Source organism: Felis catus, chromosome A2 (genome assembly GCF_018350175.1).
Source record: "Felis catus isolate Fca126 chromosome A2, F.catus_Fca126_mat1.0, whole genome shotgun sequence".
NCBI classification, from domain to species: domain Eukaryota; kingdom Metazoa; phylum Chordata; class Mammalia; order Carnivora; family Felidae; genus Felis; species Felis catus.
In genome coordinates this window covers 41,595,502-41,621,850 of record NC_058369.1, presented here as the reverse complement: position 1 = coordinate 41,621,850, position 26,349 = coordinate 41,595,502, and the positions used below count along the sequence as shown (strand labels likewise).

General features: G+C 40.3%; 1 protein-coding gene and 1 long non-coding RNA gene across 4 annotated transcripts in view; one reads left to right on the top strand and one right to left on the bottom strand.

Moving 5' to 3' along the window:
* Window positions 1-8,474: 8,474 nt before the first annotated feature.
* Window positions 8,475-17,477, bottom strand: LOC109496700. Its single transcript, XR_002152932.3, has 3 exons — window positions 17,335-17,477; window positions 10,767-10,880; window positions 8,475-10,224 (listed from the first exon to the last, which is right to left on the bottom strand). It is a non-coding gene; the product is annotated as an uncharacterized LOC109496700 (long non-coding RNA).
* Window positions 17,478-17,720: 243 nt separating this feature from the next.
* The window catches only part of CNTN3 (contactin 3), a 343,653-nt gene continuing 335,024 nt past the window's right edge, over window positions 17,721-26,349 (top strand). For all 3 annotated transcript variants that reach the window (XM_023249969.2, XM_023249968.2, XM_023249967.2), the window contains exon 1: window positions 17,721-17,851. The gene's annotated coding sequence lies outside the window, so the exon portion shown is untranslated. The remainder of the gene's footprint in view (window positions 17,852-26,349) is intronic.

The following is a 26,349-nucleotide window of genomic DNA, read 5'->3' as shown; positions in this document are numbered from 1 at the left end:
TTTGGAAATAGAATTGATGACCGGAAAAATAACCTTGGATTAGAAAATATCAGGTTTGTGTTGCTCCAGAGGCTACTGAGACAGCCGTGTCTGCTGAAATATTTTTTTTCAACAGTGGATTATAAAAGTGTGGGAAATGGATGTCTGACCACTTTCAACAATATATTATGGCACTCAGCATTAACTAGGACAGTCACACAGATGTTTCTACATGTACAGGTAAAAGGCTTTAGAAATAAGACCTGTTTGATTCTAATATTCCTCCATTTAACGTATTTGTCATTCTGTGTGATCATTCCACATTGATGAAACTTTTCACCTGTTAGGAGTAAGAGCTAGAGAATGTTTCTGAGATAGCTACTTTCTTCCATCTTATGAAAAGCATTATGAAATTCAGATTTAGATTATGTTTGAATCTACCCTGAAGTCATTTTAGGCTGTCTTTGCCATTATGGGGAGGCCTTTAAATGAAAGTGCATGCCAGGGGACACTGCCATTAGCATTCTTAGTAATTCACAGGAAGAGGTTACACCATTTAAATTTACTTTTTAAACAATAAAATATTTGCTTCCTTATAATTCAAGTACTGCATAAGCTGACAACCTCTTTTGTGGAATACAGAACAGAAAATTACCAGCTTGTTCGTTTCTTAATGGAACTTACTATTTAAATCTCATTTCTTCAGATACTTAATATTTCCTTTTCTTGATATTTTGGGTTCTTACCAACAAGATTTAATCTAAATATATTCCAAAATTCATCCACAGGGAAGGTGTGGAAGGATTTTTCATATCTCAACATACCCAAAATTATAAGCTTGGATATTCTCAGGCTAATGTTCATGAATTCAAATTTTGTAATATATTGTTTATACAGCAGAGTTACAAAAACATATTCTCAAAATAATTGTGAAATGAAAGACTTTTATGAGCCAAGTACTCTTCTAACCTAAGGTTTTCACTTCATATCCCAAACCACTTACTTCTCTATATCTGCTGTAATTCTCTGTGTTTTTCCCCCAGCAGAGGGTGCAAAATATTAAACCTTGGAACTGCTGCATAAACTTGTATTAAAGTCATGCTCACTTACAAAAAAAAAAAAAAAAAAAAAAAAATCCTTAACTGTTCATGGAGTTTGACTTGATTATGAGGAAAAAGGTTATTAAATAGCATTGCCTCTGTAAACAGTCATGATTGTTAGTAGTTTTTAAGGAGGCAACTTCACTAGGGAGATTTGCAAAACCAGGGTCATAAAGACAATCTAGTCATGAAAGAGACTAACCTTAAATTTAGTAAGCATAGCACAGCAACATTTGGATATCCATAAATGTATACAGTTTATATTTTAAAGGCTGTAAGAAGACAACTCTATAAGCACCAACTCAAGAGATCTTCAAATATGATTTAAAATAGAATCATCCTTAGATATCTTGGGTACTGAACACAAATAAATCCTCGAACAGCAATAGCTAAATTAAACTGTCCAATTCTAGGATCACTATTTCTTTAACAAATCTTCTTTAAAACCTGAAATGGTGGAAGGAAATGGGGGCCACCATTTTCAACCCCTGCCTGCATCTTTGTCCTTTACCCCAAGAGTTTTTAATTCTTACAGACTCAAGGTGTACTTCCCACCCTATGACTTTAGGTTTAGCCATTAGGCTGGCTGGCTGGCTGGCTTGCTTTCTTTCTTTCCACCAACCTAATACATACAAAGGCTTGAAATATGGTTATGTGGTAGGGCTTCCTCCCTTACACTTCTGCCATACTACATGAAGAGTTTCTTCGGGTAGCTCACATACCCAAGAGTCAAAACACTTGGTACAGACTGACCCCGATATGTGGTAAGGAGCCACGCCCAGCCAGACCCACCCTTGGAAGCACAACTATCCAGCTAAACACTGCTAGATTAGTCACACAACAGACACATGAGCCTGAATAAATGATTGTTATTTTAAGCCACCATGTCTTGGAGCAATTTGTTATCAAGCATTATCATGGTGATGGTTCACAATGATACCAGAATCCATCCTTACTTTCGAACATTTGTCTTGCATTCAATCCATTGTTCTTTCCACTTAGTAAATATGAAAAATAATTATAGAGCACAAAATGATCTAGGCACTAGGGATATAATAATGAAAAAAAATAGTTCTTGTCTTTTGAAGGGTTCACAGGAAAAGAAAGTATGGCAGGCACATAAACTAATAAATGCAATATGATAAAAAATATGTATGATAGAATGAAAGACATATCAAATGTAAGTAAGAAGGGTGTTGGTGAGGACTATCTCTTTTTAAATTTTTTTTTCAATGTTTATTTATTTTTGGGACAGAGAGAGACAGAGCATGAACAGGCGAGGGGCAGAGAGAGAGGGAGACACAGAATCGGGAACAGGCTCCAGGCTCTGAGCCATCAGCCCAGAGCCCGACGCGGGGCTCGAACTCACGGACCGCGAGATCGTGACCTGGCTGAAGTCGGACGCTTAACTGACTGCGCCACCCAGGCGCCCCGAGGACTATCTCTTAAAGGAAAACCCTTTATTAATTCACAGGAGCAAAGGCAGAGTGTGGATTTCATTACCAACCACCATTTAGACCCTGAAAACACACACAAGACACAGACATTTCTAATACAAATTCAGGCTTAAAGATTCATGCCATTTCAACAAAAATGAATTGTATACCTACTTTGTGCACAGAATCCTTTGCTAGGCTCTTACTAGATACATAAATGAACAAAACATAGGTTCTGTCCAGGTGACTATGACACTATTAAGGCTTAAGCAAGTATACCATAAAAAATATAAATATCCCATAGGCAAGGTATAAGAAGTCCGTGAACTCAAAAGGTTATTATCTAAGGCTTGCACACAATGACTCTAATTCAAGGCAGAAAATAACGAAGAGCTGGTGAGAAGTTCAGAACTTGCTATGAGGGTTTAGAGGAAGGTGGCATCTGGAATGTTTCAAAAAGGAGAGATAATTTTAAAGGTGTTTGGAACAGAGGGCCAGAGGCTGCTTCCTTTTTTTGAGGCTTCCAGGATATTAAAAAAATTTTTAATTCCAAAGGTAGGTTATAAAAGTTTGTGGTATGTTTGTAATGTTTAATTTTTACCAAACTAGTGCCAATTAAATAAACCCTCAAAAGGAATGAGTACATGTAAAACTTTATAAACTTACTTTGCAATCATATTAAAAGGTCAGCTTGAGGTGTTTCATGACTGTGAGATCCGAATTAAATGGCCCAGTTGATCCTTGCTGGGTCAGGGGCTGGTCAGAGAGCAGGCGGGGAATACGGTAGGCAGGATAAGGAGAGTGTGGGAATGGATCTCATTCGGGTTGGAGTTTTGACTGTGAAATCATCTAAGATGATTTGCAGAAGCCCTCACCCTAACGTCTGCCGCAATGCTTGTACTGGTGTGTGCAGAGCTGATTAATGCTGATGGCCAATAATAAGAATAAAAATAACATATGCATCAGAAAGAAGGCACCCATTGTTGCCTAAGAAGACTTAGACTGCTGTGTGCCTAATGTGAGAGCATAGGAAGACAATAAAAGTAACCTGATGTACCAAGATGGACAAATGTGATGAAGGCACAAGCCCTTTGGTCGGGTATATCATGAAAAGTGGGACAAAACACCAAATCACTGCCGAATGAACAAAATGAGTTCTGCTGGATGAACAAAACAAACTCATGAAAGATGATTCAAACATGCCAGGGCAAAAGAGGATATAAAAAACTTATTTCAGGGTATGAAGGTAGTTCTCCATTTTTGCATATGCTTTGGGTAGAGAGCTGACCATGGGTTATTCTTATCTCTGATTTCAAGCACAGGATGATAGTAGTAATTATTATTATATTCTAAAAACTCATGTTGAGAAATCACTATGTGCATTCTAATTTCTTATTACTAATTACTTATGTGCATTCATTCGTGTAACCCTCACAGCAATGATATGAGTGGGTACCATGACTATTCCCATTATAAAGCCAAGGAAATCAAGGCACCGAAAGATTAAGGATTGGTGGTCTTGCTCGAGAGCCTGGCTCTTAACTATTACAATGTACTGCTGCAAAACTATAAAGCTCAGGTACTAAAAAGACTCTCTGAGATAGAACCTAAGATTTTGAATTTCTAATAAGCTCCCACGTGATGCTAATGCTGAGGAGCAAGGTTCTGTAAGATATCACATTGTGCCTAAACTGCTTGCCCAGGTCTCCCCTGAGGCAATGACTAATGCAAACAGCCACAGGCTAGTCTTCAAGGATCCTTCTACACTAAGAAATTATCTTTGCATCTTGTGTTCAATTGGGGGATTCACTGCTTAGCAGAATCATACCTTTAAGAAATAGCCTTTGGCTAGGTTAGGAGGGGTAGACAACCGGCTAGCTGAATTGAGAAGTCTACTTGACCACTATACTGCAGTGAAGGTCTGAGGGTCTTAATTCAAATGGGAGGCTCCCGGTATAGGAACAATTATCTCATCATCTGCACTCTTCAATGTTCAACATACGATTAAACCTATGTTGTATGCATAAGTAAACATCTCAGAGAGGCTGCAGCCACTAAAACTGTGGGGGAAAATTTAAAGCTTTTTCCCTAACAGAGCTCCAATATCTCCAGAGGCAACTGTTGTTGGTATGAGACTTTATTTCAAGACTAGATTTTGAACTCAGAACTAGGAGAAAAAATTGCTGACTATCAATGTGGCTGAGGGCATTCTCTCGGAAAAAGGTCTATAGCTCCTGAAACCATGGCTGAAACTCATAACCTCCAATTAGGCACAGAATCTACAGTGCCATCCCTCTGTGTGGTAGCTGATAAAGGCAAGGAGGTCTTGACAAAAGGTTTTTTTTTACAGGGATAGAAAAGGATCGGACAAGAAATGCAGGCTGTGGCTTCTGATAGACCTATGTTGTAACTTCCCGCCCAGTATCAACCCTCAACTCATTTGTCAATAGGACTTTATTTCCCCTACACGTATCATAGTCCACATTATTCTGGGGAGCTGACTCCATGCCTCGTTCCAAAGGAATGACTCAAGTCTATAAATCACAGCATCACCACCTCTGGTTTCAGAGATGGCTCAAGGAAAAGCGGGTTATCCAAGGTAGGCAACTGAGTACAATAAGACTTCAATCTGGAACTTGTGTTGGAACTGTTGGGGTTAAGAGCAGTCTCACGTGGAAAGATGTGAAGCTCGGAGGATGTAAGCCTGGAGCTTCTAGGCATCACTAATAGCAGAGAATGTGTTTGATACTGAATCCAACTAAAGAAAAGTAGAGGCAAGGAGACCAAGACAAAGTGATTGTGGATGAGATGTTTTGAGGGTATGGATCTAGCTATGTCTAAAACCAATGCTACTTCTGTATTTTTTCAGTTCCATAAACAACACATTTCCCTTTTTGTTTGGGTGTCTATTGTTTTGTCCCCAAAGCATCCTGACTCCAGTAGAGTCCTAATGAGAAGTAGAGTTTCTATTTAATTTAGTAGGCAAGCATCTTGAATTGAAGGTTGTGGGGGGGGAGGTGGGTAGGGTGAGGAAGAAGTGACAGACTGTGAAATGAATTTGCTGTAAGTCAACTGCAATTTAGTTTTAAAAAAAAGTAAAGACAGAGAGATGAGTAGATGATAAGAGTGTTAAATGGATAAATGAGGAGATTCCCTATGGATTGACTCTGTATACATTAAAATTACTTAGAGGTCCTCTGAGTCTCTCTTACAGTTTCATCATGCATATGAGCGGAGTGTGTGAAGAGGGGAAGTAATTCATACAACCAGGGGTGTCCTGTTCATAGTGCATACCTACAAAATCGTTTTTAATTGCCTGGGTTTCAGAACAGAGAGAGGATCACATTTAAGACAGATTCTGAAAGACAACAGCGCTTTCCAAATATCTAATCTACAAAACATTGCAACAGATGCAGGAGGTTGGAGGCTTTGACAATTCTATTTAGCAAGCAGTAAAGGGAGAAATAAGGAAGAACAGACACATTTTCCCCTGCTCTCCCAGATTTAATGTCCAGAATACTTCCTGACTCATTGTAGCCCATATGCCTCTACCCACTTTATTTTTTAAGCCCAAATATTTTACTCTCAAATTGAGGGTAGTCGAACCAAGTGGTTTTCCAGTTTTCAGGATGAAATGTTCTACTACAAGCCAGAAACCATTTTAAAAATCACCTACCACCTTCCCATGAGTCCTGTAAGCAAACAGATGTGCTACACAGAGAAAATGCATGTATCTTTTTGCCGTCTGTGGCATTTGAACACACAGTTATCCAAGTAGAAGGGGGAAAATGCTATATTGGGAAAAAGAGGTCTTTAAAACAGATATTTATATTTAAAAATCTATATTTAATCTCAGTGGGGGAGAAAATAAATAAAACATGGAATATAACAGAAACATCTCTAAACTGAGATAATGTTCTCATAACACTACTCTTAGCCTTTTACAGACATGCTTCCTTTATTTTGCTTTTGGAAACGGGGTTTTGTTTTTGCATTGATGGATCTCAGTCAATGATGAGATTCCCTATGACTATTCATTACTTGTTACATACAGCTAAGTCTCTGGTGAGGTGTGAATATTTATGAAGGCTGTTCCTTTTTTTGATTGGCTCTGATTCTGGTAGCCTTATTAAGAATAAGGCTTACACTAGATGTGCACTCCTGGTAAGCAGGGCAGCATACCAAATACAGGGTAGAGTTGCAGTGTTTTCAATAAAGAAAGCACCTGGGAGTATTAAAATTTGGAAGAGTATGTGTAGCCCCCAGGCTGCTTTCTTGTAATGTATGCCAGTTTTGAGATTCTGCCATTTCTTACTTAAAGTTAATGATCTAAATTTCAAACGCAAGAACCTTCTAGAAGGGAGTAGGGGGAAAAGTAAGTGAATGGGCAGATTTAGCCTCAAAGGACCTATCAATGAAAGAGCCAAGTGGCTAAGCACCCTATGGTCACTTTTTAAACATGTGGTATAAGACTTGTTCCCTAAGAAAATAACGAAAATAAATGACTACACTGATTCTAAAAATTAACTAAGTGCATATAAACGTATGCAGAAGAGGGAGGGTGTGACTGCATGTAAAATTATATTGTTCTCCAGTAAATATTAATTGCCCGTGGCTTGTTAGATTGGGGATCCAGAATAGATTGTGAGTACTTCCCAATAGTAAATCTATGACATGAATAAAAAAAAAGACACTCGGGGTACCTGGGTGGCTCAGTTGGTTAAGCACTGACCTTGGCTCAGGTCATGATTTCAACGTTTGTGAGTTCAAGCCCCATGTCAGGCTCTGGGCTGACAGCGTGGAACCTGGAGCCTGCTTCGGATTCTGTGTCTCCCTTTGTCTTTGTGTCTCTCTCACTTGCACTCTGTCTCTGTCTCTGTCTCTCTCTCAAAAATAAATAAACATTAAACAAAATTTTAAAAAAAGACACTGACAAAGGAAAAATCTGACAACCTACTCATGGACACCATGCTAACTATTTCATATAAGAAAAAAATCAATTTTTAAGCAGTCAAAATTAGGATAGAACAGCAAAAAAAAGAGGACTATCTTTTTAATACATTTCAAGTAACTTATGAGATTGAAAGTCTTTAGCTATCACCCCAAAGCGTTCATATAAGTCCAAGACATCATATGCTAAAAAGGCAGAGCTAAATTTGAAAATTGTAATTATAGACTCATATTGGCTTTGCCCAGGGCATCCAGCATTACCTATGTAGCTGTCCTCTTTTTGGTTTAATGCTATGCTGTGGCTGTCTGGAAAGCCTCAGTAATTTTATATTTGAACATGTGTTCTGTAAGTGAAATCCACTGGACAATAGGGTATGTGCATCAGCAGAGGATACATGTGCAATCTGAATGTCTGACATGCACCATTCACTGAGCTCCATATGCACAGACTTCCAGCACATCCATTCTGCGTGGGAATTCAGTCAGACCCAAGCTGAGTAAAAAGCAAGCTGATTATGTCTACAACTGAGTAAGCAAGGTGCCGACAGCCCTGAGAGGCCACATTTTCCATTGTAATTAGAATTTTGCTTCAAATGCAGAAAGAGAGCAATGGCATTCTCAGAAATACTACCAAAGAACCTATGAAGTCTTTTCTTACATGTTACGACTTCCCTGTACTAGCCAACATGCATGTGAAAATTATGACAACGGAGGAGAGTGAATGCCAGGACAACCCATGTTGCCTTCTCCTTTCCTTCTTTCCTTCTTCATCAATGAGCCAAAAATAGAGTATGGGTAAAATGTATGCAAATCAGATTAAGTAACAACAGCTGAGTTAGCTTTGTCCAGTGTTTCTATTGTTGTGGGAAGAACAAAATACCTATGCTATGCATGTAGAAGCCACAGAATACAAACCGTAAGTTTTGCATGTAAGTTAAAAGCTCTTATACATGCATTTGAAATTGACACCATACAACATAAAAAGACACGGTGAACTTCATGCTAAAAATTAACAATTTAAATTCTCCTTTACTTAGAACAACATTAACCAGCAAATATAAAACATCATCACAACTCAAGAGAGACAGACCATGGGAGAAAGAAAAAAGCTTTTATTGGTACACACACTTTTTCCCTTTGTTTTGAAAAAATGGTTCCACAGTTTTCACTTCACACCTGGAGCCACACACCATGTAGTCAGTCAGCCATTAGCTGTGTATAAAATACTTTGGCTCTTAAAGCGTAAGAGCTCTTTTCCTAGGCAATCGCCTGGGTAATATTATTCCTCCACCTCCCTTTTATTATGTGTGTTTTTCCTGCTGGGGATCGTGAGAATGTAAAAGCCAGGAACAGCCCCAACGAAATGCGTTTGCCTGGTGGTCAAAAGAGAATTAGCCAAAAATATTAGTAATGCTTATTTCAAAGATTTAGCAATCTTTGACAAGAGAAGTTTGAAGGTTTCTCTCCCCCAGTGGTACTTCATCCATGTGACTTCCTAACCCCTAAATGTAAGTTATTTCTGTTTTGAGTTTTTTAACTGTGAAAATAACACGTCACTTGATAATTCTGCCAATGCTTTTATGATTGCATACCCGCATTTGTAGCTCTAGTTTCTGTTCGCCGGGGTGTCAGACACACAACAGTCACTTTGGGGGTTCTAGCTTATAAACTTTCTAGACTGGCCCTGAAGTTTTGCACACATTCGAGCTATAACCAGAGTATCATCTCCATAAGAATATCATGTCACACTCATAGTTACTCAGTTATCTAAAATGACTTATTGGGAAGAGAGTTGCTTTTGATTACTAACTTTTGGCATCCATGACCAACTCATTCCTACACTTGTCTTTCCAGTGATTGTGGAAAATTGTGCTAACAGTTTGAAGATGGTTAAGCGTCACCTAAACTCTCCTTCAATCTCGTCTTTAAATAGGTTGGTTTTTAGGTTCATTTCATAATAAGTAAAGAAACAATAGAAGAGATGGTTTTATGGGAAAACATATTTGGGAACTTATTATCTGGGCCAAAAGATTTGAGAAAAAGGAGGCTCCCTCTTCTTCATTGTTTTTGACCTTAAAATGTTTTGGTTATACTGACTACATTCTGCAGCAAGTAGACTTGGTTAGAAAATATGAGAGTAATGTCACTCACACAGTATTTTACGGACCATGATAGGAAGTGTGTAAGCAAGCAAATGCTTGGAATAGCAAATGGCAAAATCTAATACCTACAACTATAATGACCCAAAGAAATGTTTCAACAAAATAAGTGCTTAGAATTTTTCTGCCTGACTTAATGGCAGTGGCGGGGCACGAAGGAGGAAAAAGGAGGTAGCATATTTCTTCTGGCATAGCCCGTGAAAACGGCTATTAATTTAGAACCCACCCACTAACTCAACTCATGGCTAAAGGAGATGAAAGGAGGAACCACATACTGCAAGCCAGCCTGGTCCTTGGCTTGACTAAGAAGTGCTGTATTTGTCTGCTAGTAATAAGTCACCACAAACTCAGTACCTTAAACAACAGAAAGGTATCGGCAGGGTGGGTTCCTTCTCGGTGGCTCAGAGGCAGAGTCTATTCCACGACGCTCTTCTGACTTCTGGTGGCATGTGGAAATGCTTGGTGCTTTCTGGCTTGCTGCTGCACAGTGCTACTCTCAGTCTCCATTTCCACATGGCCACCTTCCTTCTGTGTCTGTCTGTCTCTATGTCTTCACATAGAATCCCCCTGTCTCCATGTGTCTGTATCCAAATTCCCCTCCTTATAAAAGCATAGCAGTCACTGAATTAGGGTTGATCCTAATCCGTTAAAACCTCATCTTAATTTAATTACATCTGCAAAGACCCTATTTCCAAATAAGGTCATGTTCACAGGTACCGGCGGGGGGGGGGGTAACACCTTCAGTACACCTTTTGGTGTGGGGGGGTGCTGGCTAACTTAACCCATGATTCTTCTCAAACTTTGCCACATAGCTGAATCACAAGAGCAGTTTTAAAAATACTGACGCCTGGGTACAAAACCCCAGAAATTCCAAACTAATGAGCATGAGGTACAGCCAGGGCATCTAGATTTTTCAAGTCCCCCAAGTGATTCAAATGTGCAGCAAAAGTCTCAGAACCACTAGGCTAAAAGATTCTAGTTATTAGTTTCTCAAAAGGATATTTTAGCATAACGAAATATGTGTTTCAATGAGAAAAATCTCTTTTCCTTTAATCATTTTGACAAGAATGAAAAAAAAAATATATCAAAAGTACATGATCAAAATGAGTGACATGTAATCAAAAAGAATTTTAGAAACTTACCACTTGATGCATGTTCATTCCATGAACATTTTTAATGTGTATGGTGTGCTGGGCCATGGGACAGGTCCCGAGGTAGGCATCAGAACCTGAGATATCAGCTGCTCACCCACCAACCTGTAGAGGAAGGAAAGGGTTCATGGTGTTTGGCTGGTTGTGACTAGGTACAGAAATGATTCCTTTCTCACAGTAGTGCTCAGTGACTAGCAAATAGGGGAAACAGATCTTATTTTTGTAGATCAAGTGGCCATCATGAGATATTCTACAATGACGACAGAATGGATCACTCTGTGTTATTTTATATCTACGGCTACTCATATTAATGCCTCACCAGATTATTACAGAAAAAGTATTTCAGTGGGGTAAACTGGATGAAATAGAAAACTACTTCTTATGTTGCCTTTTTCAGAGACTGAAAAACCCATTTGATATAGATGCCTATAAATGTTGTCACATGTTATTTCATACTACTCTGCAGGCTCATAAGGATCTGATGGTAGCTGCTAAATCAACACAAACTTCTCCTTGCTTGTCTCTTAGCTGGTGCTACAATGTTTTCTATCTAGCACAGTAGTTCACCTCAACCTACTCTGTATCATTGTTATGGACTGAATGCTTGTGTTCAGCCAAAGAATTCACATGTTGAAATCCTACGCCTTAATGTGATGGTATTATGGGGTAGAACCTTTGAGAGGTGCAGAGGTCATGAGGGTGGAACCCTCCTGAAAGGAATCAGTGCCCTCTACAGGAAGAGACCAGATAGCCGGCTTGCACTCTCCTGCTCCCACATGAAAACACACTCTCTCTTTGCTCTCTGCCATGTGAAGATACAACAAGATGCCATCTGTAAACCAGGAAGAGGACATTCACCAGAACCCAACCATGCTGGCACCTTGACCTCAGATTCGGAGCCTCCAGAAGTATAAAAAATAAATGTTAGTGGTTTAAGCCACCCAGTCCGTGGTAATTTGTTCTAGCAGCTAGAGGCAACTAAAAGAATCATTATTTTCATTCTTTATACTTCATACAAATACACTTTAAAAAAAATACTTAAAAATACAAGTTCCTTTATTCACAAAGGAACACTTTTTGTTTTTCATTCTCAAACTCCCCTGTGAAGCATTTTCTTTTGCCTCAAGTTTAGAAAATGCCCTTTATCTCAAACATATCAGCTAAGCTGTTTTTAGGTATGTAAAGAATTTCAAAGATACACATAGAGCAGAAGCCCACTTTTAATGTCAATAAATTTGCCACTGTCAAAAAATTAGCATCATAATAGCAATGTGAACAGAATTAAAATATAAATATATAAATAATATTTTCTACATTTTAGCATATGAAAAAATCTTCATCTTTATTCCAAGAAATGTTGGCAGTCTTGGGGAAAGCATTTTAGATAGACTGATAAAATAATTATTAAAACCCATACTAAAGAAACAATGAAATAAAATCATGGAACGTAAACCCACTTTGAACAAAGTTCATATTTTCAGTGAAGTGACACGTATATAATAATTTCTTTTTTTTAAATGTTTATTTATTATTTTTGAAAGACAGAGAGAGCAAGAGAATGAATGGGGGAGGGGCAGAGAGTAGAGACAACAGAATCTGAAGCAGGCTCCAGGCTCTGAGCTGTCAGCACAGGGCCTGACACAGGGCTCAAACTCATGCACCGTGAGATCATAGCCTGAGCTGAAGTGAGACACTTAACCAACTGAGCCACCCAGGCACCCCAATAATTTCTTTTTTAAAACATGATCATATTTAAATGGGAAAGATAGTGTTATTCTCATTTATACCTGAGGAAAAGAAAATAACATAAATAAAGTTACCAAATTTGAAACCTACATTGCTTTTGTATAGTCACATACATTAGGGACTCTTTATATGCAGTTGTCTTTAGGGTGCTAGGTTATAGGTTTTCTTTTTTGAAATTTTTCTTTCTTTATTTTGTGTGTGAGAGAGACAGCACAAGCAGGGGAGAGGCAGAGAGAGAGGGAGAGAGAGGGAATCCCAAGCAGGCTCCATGATTAGCACAGAGTCCGACGTGGGGCTTCATCTCACAGCCACGAGATCACAAGCTGTGCTGATATCAAGAGTCGATGCTTGGTTGACTGAGCCACCGAGGTGCCCCTAGGTTTTCAATTTAAGAGCTGTGAACTTCAAATGGCCCCATTTTTTCACAGTTTGCAACAACCTCATCCCTACCAAAGTGCAATCGCTAAATTGCTAACTACGTTTGTGGACACCCTCTTTACCAACTTTCTTAACCTTGTCACTATGTTACCATTTCAAATTTCCATGAAATCTACCTTCAAGAAACTGATGGAGAGGAGCCAAAGACTTCTGATCAGAAAGAGAAGAGGGCAGGTAGCAGGCTCCCTAGCTCTACCTTCCCTGAACTGGGGAAAGTTACATAAACTTTATGTGCCTCAGTCTCTTCTTCTGTATGAGAAATTAGTATTTATTAAGATTGTACTCCAGACTAGTCACTGTAAACCCAGAAGAAGTAAGTTGAATTCTATGGTTTCATAAGTAATTCTAAATACTGTTTTTAACTCTCATTAATTTATATCCCTAAAGTTTGGAATGTGCCAGCTGGCTTATATGTTCGCGTGAAATTTCTGGACCATATCCTAGCTCTTCAAAGTCTAGTCTGGGGACCAGCAGCACTGGCATCTTCTCGGAGCTTGGTAGAAATGCACAGTTTTGGGCCTTACCCCAGGCCTGCTCAACCAGATTCTGCATTTGAATCAGATCCCCTGTAGCAGGCATTATTAAATTGTGAGAAGGGCTGGACTAGATGGGTAACAAAATCTACTCAAACTTACAGGGATGTACACAGAGCAGAGGCTGGCATTCAACCCCTGGATTCAAAGCCAAGTCCTGCTACCCATACCTTGCGTAATCTCCGAAGAAAGAGCTTCCAAATACATAACTTCACTTTTGTGTTTTAGTGCCTTCATCTATAAAAAGGTGGTAAAACAACAGTTATTCCATGGGGCTGTTGTGAGGGTTGCAAAGTACCGTGTACAAGCAATTAATACAGTGCCTGGCACATTGGAAGTCCTTTCAATCATTAAACATTTATGGTACACCTATCATGTATATGTCAGGTACGTGCCGGGGGCTGTGAACGCAGCAGTAAACAAAACAAAGTCCCTACTTTCGTGAAGCTTTCATTCTAGCGAGGGATTCTGGCAATACAAAACAGATGTTAAAAAAAAAAATGTCACATAGGGATATGTTCTGCGAAGTATAGAGAATGACAGCAGAGCCACTGTAGACAGGAAATTCAGCAAACTTCTTCAGAGGAGAAAACAAATGAGTAGGTACCTGAATTTGTTATGTTTGATTAGCATTCAGAGCTAAGTCCCAGGCACAGTGCTAAGCATTTTATATGCATTCAAGTTTCCAGAATCCTCCAATTTGACCCTCTCACCAGAAAAGTGGAGAATTTGCTTGAATAAGGATATTCACTACACAATGAGACATTTAAAGTGAAAATTTCACGAAAAGGTTTTTTTGCTTGTCTTATCCAGTCATCGCAGCCATCTTATTCTTACTGTGGCTTGGATTCTGACAATGTATTAATACTTTTTAGTTTGACTGAGAGAACCCCCTGAAACATGCACCCCGGCACTAGAGATAACAATTCCATATCCTCAGCAGCACGATTGCTACATCTGGACATGAGCAAGAACTTTGTGATGGTAACGTGGCAATGTCCACAGGACCTGTCTTTCCACCCATGGAAACTGAAAGGCTCCACACCTCTTTTTATAGAAATAGGTATGTTTTAGTAACTTGGCTACATTCCAATTTATACTTTTACCCGAGAGTGTCAGGCTGTGGCTTTAGCAGATATTTTCCTTCTTTTTCTTTTGCTACACAATAAACAGGCAAACAAATAACTGTTATGTGGTGTCAGTGGCATGAAATGGCTTCTATATTCCAACACAGATGGGGTATCTTAATAATGGGAAGATGATCGCACACTTTAAAGTGCTTTGATATAAAAGGTGCCATATAAAAAGGAAGTTATTATTCTTAGTTATAATACCCTAAAAAAAGGATTTGCCATCTAAATGGCTGCTGAAACTTAACTGCAGAATTGCTTATAATGCTACAATCAGTTGAGGCCAAATTCAATAAAAACTCCATCCGGCATTCACACTGAGAAGACCCACATGTGCCTTTAATTTTTTTTTTTTTTTTAATTTCCTGGGCTTCCGGCCCAGAAATTGGATGGGAATTTTATTTAAACCTGCTCTTGTGTATCAACTTTTGGTAAATATCAGGTTTTCAGTTGACTCACATTATGCTTTACATTTTGAGCAAAGAGAGGAAATAAAATGATGCGTATCTCTCTAAATACATATATTTATACACCTCTTACCTGTTCTGCCAATGAAACTGTGGCTCACACTAAATGTTCATCATAACTCCTCCAAATTTAAGATGCCCCCCTTCTGCTGCAACCATAGATTAAAAAGTCCATTAAATCCCTTTCCAGTACTAATCAGTTTTCACCAGCATAGGGAATGTAATCTGAGTTTGGAAATGACTAATTATTTGGAGAGGGTGGTGAGGGGTTCGGCTTTAGATTTCTAATTTCGGAAGCTTCTTTCCCATCCTCCCCCTGTCATTTTGCTGCCTGGGGCCACGTCCCCCTCCTTGATGAAAATGCTCTTTCCCTTCCCGCCGGACAGGGTATACACATATGCATTAGAAGGAAAATGCATTATAAGGCATCAACTTGAAAATATTAAGAAAAGAAGCACTCCTTTTGATGGATGTGGGCATGGCAGTAATTGCACCTGCTAGGTGCCAGGCATCAGCAAAATTTGCATGTGAAATTTTCTCAGTTCCTTCCAGAATACACCAGTTCTACTCAATAAAACATTTTGTCACACTCGGGGGGGTTGCCAACATGTTCCCAGATTGCAAGCAAAAAGATTATTTACAGTAACCAATAACAACTGAAACGACCATAAACAACCTTTCCATACCTGTTCTATTTTTTTTTCTTTTCCTAAGGAGAGAGACTTTAAGGAGCCCAAATTTACTGCAATTTAATTCTGATGGGAAAAAGCACATTATTTTATTTATAGTAGCGTGCTGTATCTATCCTTGCCTCCCCCCTTTTCAAACATAAATAAAGCCACCTTTTGTTGCTGTTGTTCGTAATCCAGCCACGACTCTTAACAGGAAAAGTTTCCCGATAAAGTGAGAAGTTGGACAAAAATGGCCAACATCAGAGAAAGTGACCCAGTGTATTCCAGGACCCTACTGTGTGTTCATGGGGGGAGAGAAAATCACTGCTGAAGTAGTTCTGAGGGGAACCCTGTCCCGCTCAAGCCTTTGACACAATTTCTTCTTGCCACAGAGACTAGTCAGTGTCCTGCCTGTGGGGATGATTGTAGGGAGCCCTGCCCCACACCTTACAGACCTGGGCTCTGCCTTTTGTTTATTTACCACCCTCCCCCCACCCCGCCCTTAACCAGAGTTTTCCCGGCAATTCAAATTTTATTCTGATTTGCAGGGGACCAGGCAGGGCTACTTATTTGGGGAGTAAAAGAGCAAGAATGAGAAATAGTCTAAACAGGCATTTCCCTTAAACCCCCTCTCAGGTCTCTTTCACCCAGAGTAATGCCCTTGATGATGAGTTTTGTCCCCTGACAGGAGGAATCACCGGGAGAGAAGAGGAGACAGGGCTGGGAATTTGTTAGGCCTAATTAAACAAACATGACTAGATTTTTTTTTTTTTTGTACCACAAAGGGAAAGTAAACTTATGATACCTTTTTGAAACAATGTCAAAGAATTATAAAATTCAGCCCCAATTACAGTTTTACTCACAAGGAGCATTGTTAAAACGGTATCCTAGGACATCCTTCTAGAAACTGTGCACACATAAATATGCATACAGAGATGCGCAAATGAGCACAAAAACTGTAACTATGTTTCCAGAACTAACTTTTCTCCTGATAAGACCTCTTGAAGGTCATTCCATGCCAATAGTAATACATGTACCTCCCATTCTATAGATGCTGCTTTATATCCCAAAGTATCCCACTGTATTTTAATTAGACGCTCTGTTAATAACGGACAGGAAGGTTGTTTCCAAATGTTTATCACTCACAAGTAAAGCTCGCTGAACAACCTTTGCCCGGGCACTGGAAGGAAGTTTCCCCAATGCGAGGGCTTACGAATCCAGCAGGCTTTCACCGGAAGTCAAGGTGCTCTCACCAACCACTGCCTGCATGTACTTAGCCAGATGCAGGTAAGACCCACCTCACAGGGCCCTTGTCAGAACACAATTGTGATTATTCTTATAACTGACGCATTGAGGCCTTAGGCAAATTAATTTCCTCATCATTAAGTCAGGAGACAATAATAGATTCAGGGTCGCTCCGGGGACGCCGTGAACCAATTCCCTTAAATTGCGCTGTCCACTACCTGGTACACAGCGAAGCCTTAATAATTATCCGCCTTAATAGGACAGTGGCAAGCTCTGCGCACTTTCGGCAGCGCAGCTGTAGGAGGCTTTCCTAGAAGTGGAATTCCTACCTTTAACCCCGTGCTCCCCAGGCCCCAGCTGTGCGCGCACGAGGCCACCAAGCGGTGACAGGCTGACCGCCGCCCCATCCCGCGCCGCCGCCCAGGGCCCTGCGGAGGCCGGACGCACGTGGGCGCACGAGGCAGAGCGCAGGGAGACGCGGGCTCCTGGCCGGCGCGGGGGCGCGGGGGGCGCCGCCGGCGCTAGGCGCGGGACCCCGTTGGCTGCTCTGCCGCGCTTCCCGCCCCTCCCTCCCGCCCCTTCTCCCCTCCCTCCAGTGCCCGCGCTGGAGCCGGAGCCTGGGCGGCGGAGGCGCAGGCAGCGCTTGCTCGGCGCCGGCAGCAGCCACAGCAGATTGGCGCGCGGCGGCGGCGGCGGCGGGTAGGCGCCGCAGGCTCGGCCAGGAACGGCGCGGACCGGGGAGCTGCGGCGGAGGCTCGCGAGGGCGCGCACGGCGGCCCCCCAGGCCTCGGAGAACGGCGGCCGGCGCACCGGCGGAGCGGGCGCCTCGTGCGCTGCAGAAATCAGGTAAGTCTCAGAGTCCCGGCTCCTTGCGCTGGCCCCGGGCACTACGGTGAGCCACCTGCCCTGGCAAACTTTACGCACCGGCTTCAAGGCTCCTAGCCCTAAAGTTAGTTTGTTTGCGGGGATGTGCCCCCGACAAGTGGAGAATAAAAGATGCGTCTCGGAGCAGATTTGCTTTGGGGAGATAATTTTTTTTCTTCTTGGGCGAGGATTGGTTTCCAGGCTGGGAACACTTTGCATCTCCACCTCCAGCGTGGGGAAATGCGAGGTGGGTCCCACTGGCTAGCCCTTAGCTCAGCGGATTTGGCTAGTGAAGTTGGAAAAAAAAAAAAAAAAAAGTTGTGAAATGCAAGGGTACTTAAGATGAATCCTAGGTCCGCGGTGCAGGGGGTGGAAATGTGATACAGCTTTTTGCCACAAACCTCTCCCTGCTCTCCAGGTCTGGGGGAAACTAGGGCGGAGGATTCTTCGATTAGCGACCAAGTTTTCCAAGCCTCATTTTCTTTCCACTTTTCAATCTGCAGTCTTGGACAGAATCTTCTGCCGCGTGTATTTGCCAGGTTTTGTCTGGAATGGGCTATACTCCAGGTTTCCTGAGCTCGGACCTGGTCTTGGCTGCTTTTCTCTTCTCTAAGGAGCCGTGCAAAGCTAACCAAGCGGCTAACAGACTACCAGGAACGGAAACCAGGAAGTGTCAACTGGGTACCCCAAGACACAGCAACGTTTAGAAAAATTTTTGACTGATTGAAATGAATGAACAGCTTATGGGCTGTGCTTGTGCAAAGCCCCGCACGACACTCCAATCCGCCTGTCCTTCCCTGTACTGCATTTACTTATTGATGTACAACAAGGAGATGTGCCCAGAGGAATGATTTAGTAACAAAATGGTACCGGCTACGGTGAAGAGAGTCAATTTCTGGTCCGAGCCAAAGAGAGGGGGACAGACAGCTCTGGGAAGGGGGTGGCCAGTTTGTTCACCTGAAATCATGATGTGAGGAAAACAGAGCTAGAGAAAGCAACGCAGAGAGGAGAGCAGGGAGGGGAGATGTGTGATGTTCAGGAGGGAGGTCAGAAACCCCAGCTCATATGGTGAGTAGGTAAATCCAGAAATAATTTAAAAATGATTAAGCAGGAATATATATATATATATATATATATATATATATATATATATATATATATATATATAGTAGGAGGACTCTACAAGCTGTGGTTTCTGTTTACCCCCACAGAGATGAATATCACACGAGCTGAAAAAGAATCTTGATCTGTAAATAGATTAAAAAACAAGAATTAATCAGAACAATGAGTCAGAGCCCTACAGTGTTTGAGAGGAATAATTGCCTTTGGAAGAGCTATTATGTCTCAATACTGAAGTCAAATGTGTTACTTTTGCTTTGCTAGTTGTGTTTACTAACAGTAACATGGCTTTGGCTGCAATTACCTGACATCTGAGGTTGTGGTTTTAACCCTTGGTGGGCTGTGGTACCAGGGAGGAGGTTCTGTAGGTTAATATTCATATCCATTTGAGCAACATTTACAAAGTGCCTAATATGTGCCAGTCACTGATTGCAATGGGACAAGTTCTGGTAAATGTGGTTCATAGAAGATATCTGATAGGGTTCAGCCTTTCCAGTGGAAATATATTTGCTCAGAAATTAATGATCTTTGAGTGTTTGCTTCAAGTCAGTTGAGATTCAACATGTAGTTTGAGGACCCTCGAAATGATCACTATCCACCCGGGAGCTAGAGTGAATTGCTACACATTTTTGTTTTAGGTTAATGGTGAGGCTAAATGCATATGTGTGGCCCTCCTGTCTGAAGGTGGTATAACAGACACAGTGGCTAATTGATTTGTAGGGCAATAGATGCAGGCACTGGCTGCCTCAGACAATAACATTCACCTCCATGTTCTTCTCAATGTCTGGATATCAGTAATGTTAGCACAAAGACATGAAGGCATTAAGTCCATTGTCCAAGAGAACTCTCAACTTTTCAGCATCCTTCACAACCCACCCGGATAGCCTGATTATTCCTTAAAATGGCAGCAGAACATTTAATAGGACCAAAGTGCTGAGCAATTTCACTTGGAGCAAAGATTAGCTACGGACAGCAAGCTGTAGCCTTTCCATTGCTGATTTATGTTCAATTTTATCACTGTCACATTTCATATATGCCCAGTTATTACAAACTAATAGCCTCTTCGCTCTGCTAGCAAAATAAGCGTCCTTCTCTTTTATAAGTTCCCAACTCTTCACACATTCGGTACGCATCTTCTCTGTTTTTACTGCGTAATTTAAGTGTGAAACTTGAAGTTCTCATTAGCTCTTGAAATGTTTTGTGCCGAAATTGTATACAGATATAATTGCCCCTTTAAAGCTGCCAGTTCTGTATATCACCGTATTATGCACATGGCTGGTTCAGTGCTCTGTGTTTTTCTAGTCACCGGTTAGTAAGGTCTTAGCAGTAAAATAATGTTAACTCCCAGTATGGAGACAGTTAGATGGCAGGAGGATTAATTGATGCTGGCCATGTTTGCTTGCCATCTCTGATTCAATTACTGCCACCAGTTCACTTTCAAGCCTTTTGATCTTAGGGAGTTTGTCTCTTTGAAGGTGAGTTTTTCGGAGGTGCTCCTATGGTTTTAAAATGTATTTACGAGTCACTTAATGCTGGTAGACTAGTTCTTATGCTTGATAAAACTGCCTGAGATACTATCCTTTTTGCAAAGATGTTTGGCAGTAATTAGAGGATTGGGCTGGCCACAGGATAGTTGAAGACAGAACATTTCTTTGAAATTAAGGTGTAACAGATCTCAGTCTCAGATCTCACTTGTGTAAAAATTTCAGGAACAAATCAACTATGCTAAGTGGTTTTTGGTTTGTAGCACCACTCCCCCATTTATCTACTAAATATAGCGGAACATTTCTTTTGAAAATTTGCTGCAGGAGCAATCCTCCCCCTAGTCGAAACTTTGTATGCCAGGTTCCAATCCATGGTACATTTTTATTTCTCCCCTTTTATGTACATGTTATAAACAAGAAATAAGGGTTTGTAATAGAAGTGCTGGCAGAACTTTATGGCATCTCAAACAGCTCTGCTACTTGGAATGTAAATATTTGTAGAATCTTTACTGTGCAAGAAGCTGCCTTGCAAAAAGTGAGAAAAAATGACTCTTTTATTAAGTAGGATAAAATAATTCAGGAAGTATGCATATTCCTTATTGCAGACATATTGGCATTCTGAGTAATAGATTATATATGTTATAGCAATTCCATAGCCCTCTCTTAGGTGCCTTTATAACTCAGATTGTAAATTTTCTGTGTTCTAAAACAGGAGAACAAATTTGCCCCATTTGTTTTTCTAACTTGCTTGACTTTGATTGCCTTTCAAATGTTCAGGGATGAAATCTGTAATTCAAAAACCACTTTGATGATATTGCTGATAAATGAGGCTGTCGGTATGCTATCTTTGGGTAAAAAGAGTGCTTGGGACCATTACAATACTTCAAATACTCTTATTCTAGGGAATTAGTCCAACTCAGATCTTGTGCGTCCTTTCGATTGTGATATTTCTCAGATTTGTCCACTTCTGTCCATCTCCACTCACATGATTCTATTTTATTCCAAATCACTATCTCCTCCCAAGGGAAAACTGCGCTGGTTTCTCTGCCTCTTCTCTTGCTTCCTCCCCCAAATCATTATCTGCACGCTAGTCAGGGCAGTATTTTTTTCTTAAATGTAAGTTAAATTAATACTCCTCTCCTCAAAGCACTTAAATGATTCTATATTGCATTCAGAACTATTAAGTATCTACAAAGCCATGTAGGATTTAAACACTACCCCTGCGTCCAACATCATCTCATGCCATGCTTTGGGGAGAAAGAACTTCGTAGGCTTCTCTCCATTGTCTGCGGTTTTGTTGACCTCCTTCCTATCTTAGGGTTTATTTTATCCCTTTGCCTCGTAGCCCATTCTATCCTTTACCCCCAAACACACACACACACACACACACACACACATGCACACCCCACATAGAGTTTGACAGCTGATCACACCTTTGGTCACGATATAAATATTTATTGAAAGAGTGCTCTCTAATCCCTCTGCTTGTCTCTTTTTGTTCATATCGCCCAAAGCACTTATCATAACTTGAAACTATCTCCTCATCTGATTCCTTGTTTACTATTCTGTAACCATCTTACGAACAGTCACCACATCTGTTTTACTTACCATTGCAAAAGCAGCTTCTATCACAGGACGTGGCTCACAATGGAGTTTGATAAACCCATGGGAACTATGCTTTTGGGGGTGCTGAGTTTATAACATGTGGCTGGAGCACCTCTGTGACCAGAGATCCTGTCTGTCATGTTCATATTCAGCAGAGGTCTGCAGCTGACTCTTACAGAGTGTTCTGTCACCTTGCTCTAAGATCTCTTAGAACTTTTGGATATCTGCTACTTCAAAGCCATTGTGTCAGAATGGGAATCATTTTTTCTCCCAAGCTGGTTGTAGCATAAGGTGATACCTTCTTTCATCTTTTCTCATTGTGGTCCTCAAGGCACATGGCACCAAGTGGTCTTCGGTACTGTCCTCTTTTGTCCCTGCAACCAGTCAACTGATTAAAAATACAAGAACATTCATTCGTGTGATTATCCACCAGCCAGGTTCCGAGCCCTTTACTGCCTTTGCAGTTCTTACCTAAAGTTCTTACTAAATGCAGCAGATCAAGAAACCACCTTCCGCCCCTCTCCAGTCTTTCTGACACATGCTGCTGTATTATTCCATGAACCAGAAACCTTGTATTATTGGACACCCACAGCCTACAGAGAAAATGCCACTGATGGAGCCTGTCTGCATGAGACTTCTCTTTTCTCACCCATCCTTGAACTTCCAACTTAACAGAGCTTTTTAAAACTTTCTTGAAAACTCAGGATGTTGCTTTTGGCTTCAAGATTCCTGTACCCTGGCTCTAACTCCAAGCCCCTCATTCACATCTCAACTCATGTCCACCCTTAATTCACTGTTATTTTTGCCAGGAATGCTCTTTAATTCTAATCCTACTGTTTCTGGGAAGCCTTTAGTGTCCTCCAGATTAGGTTTGGAGGTGTGGCTTCCACTCTCAACTATGCTTTAAAATTTTCTTCTTTAGAGGGATAATGGATTTGAATTCAATTGATACTGTGCAATTGTTTAATATCTGTCTTTCCTGATAGTCTGTGCATGGAGCGGCACGGCATATTAGGGTTTTGGTGACTATTTGCACAATCAAAAAAGATGAGCTGATCTCTTTTATTCACGTGCAGTTATACTGTAGTTATTTATGTTATGGCTTCTTTTTATTGGACTTAAAATTTTTAGTGTATAATTTAAAGATTTTATTGTATTTTGCACAGTTTTGGGGTGGCAAACTATTAATTGACAACAGATGAATATCTTGATATGGTCTCAACTTAGAAAAATTCTGTGACAAACATATGCCCTAAGGGGACATAAGCTTTGGTTGTCGGTACTGATGGCTGGTCCTTGATGCAAGGGTCTTAGTTTAGTGCAATGGGAGTAATTTTGGAATTCTCAAGATCCATTATTTATTAGAGTAAAACAATGAATATGAAAGAAATAACTAAATGCTTCAGAACAAATCAAAAGTACATCTTCCTAAACTATCAAGAGCTACATAGTTATAAATGGGGGAAGACAGGCTTGTGGGCATTTAACAGTCTTACCAATTGTCCTTCAATAGAAAGCCTCCTTGGGGCACCTGGATGTCCCAGTCCATTAAGCATCCGACTCTTGATCTCAGCTCAGGTCTTGATCTCAGGATCATGAGTTCAAGCCCCGCAGTGGGGTCTGCACTGGGTGTGAAATCTACTTAAAAAAACACACACACAGAAAGCCCCCTTATCCTTATAGAGATATTCCATATCTCTCTCACTGCTTCCCAACTAAGTGATCTTTCTAGAAACATTAACTGTTCTATTGAAATAACGGGCATTCCTTGATCCTTTACAGGATTTTCTGAGTTGTCGGTGATGAGACCTGGTGACTAATATTTTTAAACTTTTTATTTTAAAGCAACTACACTCATAGGGAGTTTAAAAAATAGTACAGAGAGGTCTGTCTGTCCTTCACCCAGCTTCCTCCCACAGTGGTATTGTGTTTTGGCTATAGTATAAAATCAAAACCAGGGAATTGACATTCGTGTGCTACTGTTAACAAGACAACAGACCTTATGTAGTTATCAGCATCTTTTAAGCCCGACTACATGAGTGTGTGTAGCTCTGTGCACTTGTACCCCATGTATGCAATTGTGTAGCTAGGCTTTGAATTTAAAGAACAAACACCCTGATAGCTGCAGTTCCCGTGTTAAACACACTCTGATGTAATATTTTTGCAAGTGGCTTCTAGGTTTCAAGTAGTCCACTTGGATGGACCTTTTCCCATGCAAATGTTTGTCCTTTTGCTCTTAAATATCATGAACTCATTCACCTTGGAGTTGCCTATATGTAAAAGTTGCCATGGAAACAGAAGTCTTGGCATTTTATAAAGCAGGATGTGACATTTGGGTGGTTCTCTGTGGTCATCAGCTTGGGAATCTGTGTTTACTTGCCATATGAGTTTTAAAAAGTTCTGCAGGTAAGTGTGTGTGTTTGTCAATGTAATCAGATTTGGACAGGATTTTTATGCCATCAGGGCCACGATCTTACTGAATATTTCCTTACACTTTCTAGCACTAATAGACTCCTGGTCCATTTTTGTTCTTACATAGAAATAGTCACTCTTTAAAATAACTTAACATATTGCAGAAGATGGTAATGACCCTTTTCAGGCAATTAAAATCAACCCGAACAATATAGCTAGTGATCTAATCTGATGGCTGCTACTCACTTGGGCTGGCCGCTTCTGTGAATGTAAAGCAGCAGAAAGTTGCTGATTACCAATCGTTACCAATTGCAGTGAGTATTCTGAAGGCTCTGGAATACAGATAAGGCCCATTTATACCAAAGTCCGGCGTGTGCTACAGCAGACAGCACTGCTGTTACCACTGCCCATTCCCTTTGCCTACAAAAGTGTTTACGTTTATGTATGCTAGGCAATTTGTCGTATTCTTCAACTATTCTTAGTGAAGATTTTTTGTGTTGCTAAGAAAAACCATCCAAAACCTGTGTATGTCAGCTGGATAATTTTGAAGTTTGAATCTTGCAGGCCAAAGGTTTTCTCTCTTTCTCACTTTCTCCTACCATTAGAAACAATGTTCTAATGTGCAATGGAAAGATATACATGTTTATGTTTAGTACTAATTTACTGGATTATTTCACCAATATTAAACAAAGATCACCCCTATGGAGTTGATTCTGTAGCACTTAGTGGCAATATTAGTTTTTAAAAAGAACAAAAGAATGTCTATAAATATATATATATATGTATATATATATATATATATATATATATGTGTATTTGGAAGGGTTTTATTTGAAATAGATGTGTATATATATTTGGAAGGGTTTTATTTGAAACAAGCCACATATTCTGTGAAGATGCTTGTAAGTGGAAGGCATATTTCCATATAATGGGAAATTCTGGAATATAGATGTTTCTCTTTTTAGTCAAATATTGCCATGATTGTCTGCTGCTATAAATGGTTTTGCATTATGACTTGCTTGGAAATATCTTCTGTCGTTTTTCTAGAAATTAGTCACAGGGTTTTCCTCCTGAATCATTATTTTTATTCTTCCATTTTATTATTAATAATCTGATTATGTCTTATTATTCCTGTTCCCGCCCCACTTTGACCACACATATATAGACATAGACACACACACCACCAAAGTCATAGACTGGAATAAGGAATAGAATTAATACCAAATTATAAAATTCAGAAGGTAAGAAATACAAATGTTTTGTAAGCATTAACCAGAAGAGAATAAAATCAAATGAAGGGGAGGAATTTTAGATTGTATATCAGATTAATACACCATGTTATGTAAAGTTAGCCCATTTCTTCCTCCTCCTCTTTCTCAGATGAGTTCTTAGTTTCCTTCCTTTCTCTCAGATTCTATTTTTGAATTGACTCTTCAGTACTGACCCCTAGTGGGTAAATGTTTTCAACTGTCTAATTGAAAAGATTACATCTATTTGGAGGGTTCTTTACAGGGGCAAGGAAGGTGGCTATAAACGTGATCAAACTCGGTCTTCAGAGAAAAATATTGGTAGAAAAAGAAAAAGCGCACATCAGCCCCTTGGGAGACTGTTTGCAAAGCTGGCTGCAACCATACCTTTCTTGGCACTTTGTGTACTTGCTCCTGTCTTCAAGCAAATAAATCAGTTTCCCTTCCCCTTGAATCTGGGCTGGCCTTTTGAATTTGAGCAATAAAAAAAAATGTAGCCAAAGTGGTGTTATTGGGAATTTTGAGACTAAGCCTTAGGGTGATGGGGGCTTATGTTCTTGTTCTCTTACTGCCTTGAAACCTCCACGTAAAGATGTCCAGGTTTGCCTTTTAG